The following is a 7419-nucleotide window of genomic DNA, read 5'->3' on the forward strand; positions in this document are numbered from 1 at the left end:
AATATTGCCATCGTCTACAAAAATGATTAAATATACGAAATCAATATATATATTATTTAATTATATATAAATATATTTAGTCAGACTGTTTATATCAGCTAATTAACACCCCCCCCCCCCCCTCAATGGTTTGCCTTCATCATTAAATACATTGCATGGGTATTTCTTTAGTAGCTTTATTTTGCTGAATCATTCAATAATTAAACGTACTATCTAGTAGTTATACCATTCACCTCAATACGTATTGGCCTGCAAAATATTGTATGCACTCACCAGCTGCAAGGTGCATGGTCATAAACTCCCGAGTTTTGACACAATCTGAGCATTTTAACTGGTAAATATAGTATAATAGCTCACCATTATACAATATATACACCAGTTTGCTCAGATTGTGTCAAAACCCTGTGTCATTAATTCATATCGTCACCCTAGCTGCAATAATGTAGCCCTCTCTGATTTTTTTTTTTTTTTTTTTTTTTTTTTTTAGGAGAGGGCTACAACTCCTTAGGATCTCCGTAATGGTGCAAATGCGGGAGTGATTCACTCCCGCAACATTTGCGCTCATTCTAAACATTTCCTGACTTTCTTTACGTAAATAAAATGATATTCTATGTTTCTTAGTCAATATATAAATTTACAACCTGCAACTTAAGATTTGTGAGGCTCTATTCTACCGTTTTCAACAATTTCGATAAATTCCAATTTCTCGATTCATATTTGTGCGCCATGTTTGATGTACTGAAGTATAAACTTCCGATTGTCAAGTCATTTGCATATGCCATATAAGGTAGTATTTACATCAATGGAAAAGTATGGAGGCGAAAGCTATTTCGTCGGTATTGAAAAGGTTTGAATTTAATATCAAGTTAAAAACCGAACAGCAGAGTGTAAATTCTTTCTGCAACAATATGATTTTCCTTTCTTTGTCGAAGTGGCTCGAGTAACTACATTTTCGCGCTGATTGTCAATGCTTAGGTTTTTCATTAGATCCACCTACGAGATCTCGCGATAACAAGCATGGCGGAGCAGACGAAGAATTTTGCATGCTGTACATTGTATTTAATGAAAAACACCTTTATTAGACATGCCCGAGCACAAAGTTGGTACTCCTTTTGGTGTAAACAACATTTGGGACTAATACACAGAGTTTATTATCGGTTATTCATAAAATTATTTTGCACCATTACGGAGATCCTATGGAATTGTAGCCCTATCCCGAAAACGTCAGAATTAAAAAAAAATTTGGATAGGGCTACATTATTGCAGCTAATCGTCACCCGTATTATCAGTTTCTACCTTATATCAGTATAAGCAAATATATTATAACATTACAGAATACAAGAAACATCTACTTACCTCGCAAATAACCGTCCATTTTAAATGTTTATAAAATATGTTCTTGAATGCCTCGCAGTCACCAACTACTAGCTGAACTTGCAAGCAACTGTCTCACGTTTCCAAAATGAAACCGAAAGTAAACACGGGGCGAAGAATTATAAAAGTTGAAAACCGAATACTTTGAATACTTAAGTTAGATTGATAATAACACCATTTTATAAAACTATTTATTTAAAATAACAAAATCCTTTTGTAAAATAAAAGAAATTGTTTAAAGAAAATGTGTATCAGCATGCTAAACTAATTTCGTTTTGTTTAAAATAGTACCTGAAAACTTTCGATTTCTTCCGTCTCGATCACCCAGACGCTTGTTTTTATCGATTGTGCGTCCGAACGAGTCGATACATCTTGATGATCAAGACTATTCAAATTGACGCGCGCTACCAATTCGAAGTAGAGAAAATTTCAAGAGAAAGCCAGCATGCATCTGCTTTATGCAAAACCATAGGCCTATTCTGTATATATCTGTGTGTATACGTCTGAAAAGTTCAAAACTATTGAAATGGTTTTGTTTTCTAAGGGTGGTATGTGATACGATTCTCGCAGACAAATTAGAGGAGACAGGGGAAACGAGGGAGGAGAAAGTCCAAGCACCTTAGACAGATGGTGTCATGTATCATATGGAGAGATTGAATTTGAAAGTGGTATGTTGATTATGATAATTATATTAATTGTGTTTGTGCCAATATAAAATATCTAGGCCTGTTTGTATTCACAAATATAATTTATAATTTAATCAATAAAATGGCATTTATGCTGTTATGCAAGTTAATTAAAATATTGACAATAATAATTTAATTGGTATACACGTGTGGTAATTAATTTGGTAGCACATCGGGCACACTCAGACTAGTAAAAACTTGGTCCGGTCTAGTTTATTTTGAATCATGACATGGTAGCCCATCTGGTCGTATTTATACAACACATTTAACAATAAAACCAAAGTATATCCAACTGAATTTGAAATTTCTATAATAACATTAATGTTGACAATAACTTTAATTTACAGTACTCATCGCGTTTCACTCAATATCTTGATGTTCTACCCAGAGTTATCCTTCCTATCGTGCTCTCTAATGTACTATGCCCTCTGGTAGCATACTTTAGACAACAGAGAAGACAAAACCCCACTGTTTAAAATAAGTTATGAATGTCTTGTATGAACCAAGAGTTGCAGAAAAAACTTGCAATGATTTTGTTGCAGACACCTCTTGGTCATGCTTTGAAAGGTGAAATCAGAATGAAAGATATTTTAAGAAATTAACACTATTCTTGTAATTTGAATTATGTTTATTCAAGTTTGATTTATCTTTGTAATTCTTTTTCTTACAGCATTTGCCATTACAACATTGGGGATGGACAACATAGACATTCATGATTGTGAAAGCTATAAATACAAAGACTGGAACCATGTACTGTGCTGTTAAAGAAAATAGACTATCTAAGTAGACGTCCAGTGCATTATTTCATTTAATTCAAAAGTCAACATTGTGTAATTTTTTTCATGGATGACATTGATTATTTGATCTGAATTTGCAAAAATTGGATTGAGTGGGAATAAGTGCTGTGATTTCAAATGAAAGCCATGATAGACACATTGCTTTTTCATCCAGATGTAAGTAAAATCATAAATGCATGTTTTCAATTCATATATTGAAAATTCAGTTTATTGGAAATGACTGACTTGTGGGTAATTATTATTTTTTTTTTTTTTATAATTAAAAAACTTATATTATTGGGAACAGTATAAATCTATGGCCAATTCTCTAAATTTGATGTGTTTTTTATGCATATTAAATCAATATAAATTGATTTATTTGTTATTGATGGTGTTGCATATAGTCATAGATTATACTTTAACTAAATGGTCTAGTGTGTAGTTTTTTGGCAAGGTAAAAGACACTTTTCATGAAAGAAACCTACAAGCTACTGAAAAGTATTATCCTTTTAGTCACTAGCTGACTAGCTGTAATTTTATTCTAAGTAATACTGGTAGAAAGTGGTGTGGTGTACCAGTTTACTAGACCATGGTGATAGTCCTTATGGTAATTAATTTACTGCTTTCAGTGGGTTAAATTACAAGCATGCATGAGATATGAAGAAGCACCAGTGATTACATTCTTTTAAAAATAACCATTGATATTTTAAAAATGAAATTGTCATCAACTGATTTTCTATCATAAATCATGTAAATGCAAGTCATTTCTCTTTTAATTAACTGATATGAATGCTAGATGCAAGTTCATAATTAATGTGTTCATAATTAATGTATTTATGGCCATTTGGGAGTTTTAGGGAGGTATATTTGAAAGCTGCCAGAGGTTTGCCACAAACTATATTAGGCTATCTGAAAATGTTTGCCAAAGGTTCGCCGCAAAGTGTATATGGCTATCAGAAGTTTACCAAAGGTTAACCGCAAAACTTCACCAGAGGTTCACCATAAACCATTCCATATATGGCAATCTCAAGTTTGCGGCAAGTTTACCGCAAACTTCATTTGCATGGTAAAAAGTCGCCGTAAGGTTGCTGCAAACAGTCTGCCGTAACCTTGCCGCTAAGTTTGCAGCAGATTCGCCGCAGAACTTCGCCAGAAGCCTTATTTTTTGGTAAGGGAGAGGATTGATTTTTGCGACAAAGTCCTGCACTCTCTCACTAATTGAAATTACACTAAATTTGCAATTTGTTATGTATTCATAGATACAAGTATTGAACTGTTGAAGTAAAATATTAATATGTATATGCTACCCGGAAAAAGGTTTAACCTGTTAACCTCCAACATATTTCCAAACTTAATTTTGATAAAACAAATAACCTCCATTGTTTACGATTATGGTGATTTATACAACACTTCAATATACAGGATTACAATTCTGATTAGTCCCGATCCACAATGCTGCTCATGTTCACTAAGTTCAGTTCACTCACCAGCATGCAGCAGCCATGATTTCGGTACCTACGGGGCTACTTTCACTTTCACAGGAAGTGAATGCAGATCGAGGTCAAATTAACGTCGTTGGCCCTTTTGTTTGGAATTGGAAACTCTGAGCATAGATTGATCATACATGATGAGTATTTACTCAAGGAATTACATTTCATGCCCAGATATGTTGGGCCCAATGCGTCTTTGCTCCAACCATCACAAACTGACAAACGGATGGTGACCGTGATACTGATAGTAACAGCTGAGTAAGGTAAATATCTTGTAAACATGCAGAACTTTGCTTTGGAATACGTACTTTTAAGATTTGAATATCATGGCCAGATAGCAGGATAGATAGATTACAATATATCAAGTGTATGTATCAGACATTCTTAAAAGCAATTTTTCTTTGCCTATAAGATTTCAAAATAGACCAGACTTAATTTTATCTTATTCTAGGATATTTTAGTTTTGACTATATGGTAATTTGTCATTACTTTCGACAGGCTACATGTACCCCCATCATCACTGAAAGGCAACCGGGATGCAGTCTTTAAATCTGGAGTTCTGGGCAGAACTGTGCATTTCTGGAACAATGATGAGTTTAAAATTTGTCATGAATTTCTACAGTGGCTACATGTACCCTGACCATCTTTGAAAGGCAACCAGGATACAGTGCAGTCTTTATCTGGAATTCTTGGCAGAACTGGACATTCCTGGAACAATGATCAATTCAAGTGAAACAGACTCGGGTGCAAGCAGAAATTCTTGTAATTACAGAATGTATTCCTTAAGAGAGGCAACATGTGACCTGAAAACAATTCTATTCAGATCTATTTAAGGAATGAATTCAGTATCTAATTCATCCAAGTATATACTGGGTTTGGGCAGTTTGTGCTTTTTTAAACTGCTAAGTGGTTTATGAAAAAGCACATTTTTGAACTTGCAAAAGAAATCAGACCAACTGCTGATATACGTGGTTTTCAGTGAGTTAATCAACGATTATCTATGAAAAGTTAGCTACACTGAACAGTTTCTTTTTTACATGAGTATATATACCTGAAACCCATTGCACATCATAAGAATTTTATTTTATTTTGGACAGTGCTCTTGTTGTAAAGTATTATGTGTAATGCATGTGAGTTGTGGACGGGGGTTTGTAGTCATCTGAGAACAAGGATTGGCACGTTGGGTGGACTTAGAGAAATCTTCATATGCTAAACCCAGTTTTAGAAGAAACGAAGAAAGCAAACACTAGATCAGTTCCAACTAATAGAGTTGTCAATCAGGATAAGCAATAAAACATGCAGGCAACAACTTTAAGGGGAAATACTCGCTAAATGCGAGTTTAAAATTGAAATTGCGAGTAAAAAATCACAAGTGATCACAACTTTATGCGAGTGAAAAAAAAACACGATCTTTTTTCTGGATTTTCGCGGTTTATTGGCTGTACTTTGAAGTTTACAATAATTTTGTCTTTTGCATAGAAACGCTTTACAGAATGAATATACAAGTATTGAAAAAGTAAACGTGGATCGAATAAATAACTAAGGCCAAGGTAATCTCAGTCAGTTCTACTTCAAGCACACTTCGGGCATCTCAGTGACGTCTGATTTAAATAGCAAGCATGTTGATTTCGTCCATGTCTTCATGAAACAACACATGACTGAGTTAGTGTCATCGTTTCACTCTATAGCCCAAAACTTCGAGTTCGCGGGGGGTTTTTTCCACTAGAATTTTTTAGATGAAATTTCCAAAAGTTTTGAACATATTGTTTAAATTGGCGCAAACAGTCTCCAAGATTTCAAACCACATGATGTTGTAAATAGGTAGTAGATCTCTGGACAGCGAGTACACCGCACAAGTGTACCCTATGACCCTCACCATGCACCATGCTTGTTGCCTGATAATTCATTAAATTTTAAATGAAAGAATTCTCAATCTTATTTTCATTATTGCACTTTAAAGAAGATATTAAAAGATTTCCCCTATATTTTGATATAGAGACATGTTTGTTTTCTTAAATTCCTGTAAAACAGCAATCGATTGAAAAATGCTAGTAAAAGCTTAATTTTGCTAGTTGGAAAATAATCCACTAGCTAAAATTTGCTAGTAGTGAAAAAAGTTAATTTCGATCCCTGACATGTTGACCAAATTGGCACTCAGCTGTAATAAAACATTGTATGTAGGGAACATGTACTAGAAGGAAAGAGCGTTTATGTATACATTTAGTTTTTATGTAATATTCATTAATTATTATTATATGATTGATATTAAATATGTAAATACTTATTTTTATTTTGAATTCTTTTTTACAAAGTGACATACTGGCACTAAAAAGGTATTTCATTTTTTGATTATGGCAACGAAAATAAGAACATATATCAGGAATTTATATTTAAGGGAGGTTTCACGCTTTCTAAATCATCCCTTACCAGCTGTGTAAAATTCATCCAGAATTACTATTACAAACCAGGTTGTTTTGGACATTGATATGAGTGTCACATGATTGGGATTGCTGTCTAAAAATAGTACTGATGAGAATTTAAGAAATGGAATTTGAGGTAATTTGATGATTGTAATCAGAAATATTTATTTAGAAATAGTACATCATAAAGGGGCATGGACACGATTTGAGTTGAAAATTTTAAAATTTCATTTTTCCATTTTTACTGTTTACAATGCTTAACAAAAGTATTTCTAATGGTCAACCAAAATTTGAATAGCAGTTGTTGAGTTACAAGTGAGATACAGCACTCACAATTCTTTGTAAAGTAAACAAGGCTTGCACCATATTTTTGTTTACATATAGATAGCTTAATAGAAAATAGCATGTTTAAACCAAAATGAGATGCCAAACACTAGAAAGTATTTAATTGTGTTCAGAATTATCTGCTTTAAACGAAACATTTACTAGTATATTCAACCTATGTAAACAAAAACATGGCACAAGCCTTGTTTATTACAAAGAATTGTGAGCTCTGCATCTCCCATGTACTTTGACAACTGACACTCAAATTTTTGCTGACCATTAGAAATACCTTAGTTAAGCATTCTAAACATTAGAAATGAAAAAATAAAATTTGAAAATTTTCCGCTCA

The 7419-nt window shown here is 33.4% G+C and overlaps 1 long non-coding RNA gene across 2 annotated transcripts; it reads left to right on the plus strand.

Annotated features, from left to right (window-relative positions):
- Positions 1 to 1709: 1709 nt before the first annotated feature.
- Positions 1710 to 6610, plus strand: LOC125681711 (uncharacterized). Of its 2 annotated transcripts, none has more exons than XR_007372300.2 (3): positions 1710 to 2042; positions 2731 to 4589; positions 4825 to 6610. It is a non-coding gene; the product is annotated as an uncharacterized LOC125681711 (long non-coding RNA). The 2 variants fall into 2 exon arrangements; XR_008800224.1 differs by lacking the exon at positions 1710 to 2042 and adding an exon at positions 2515 to 2627.
- The last annotated feature ends 809 nt before the right edge of the window (positions 6611 to 7419 follow it).

This window comes from Ostrea edulis, chromosome 2 (assembly GCF_947568905.1).
Source record: "Ostrea edulis chromosome 2, xbOstEdul1.1, whole genome shotgun sequence".
Classification (NCBI taxonomy): domain Eukaryota; kingdom Metazoa; phylum Mollusca; class Bivalvia; order Ostreida; family Ostreidae; genus Ostrea; species Ostrea edulis.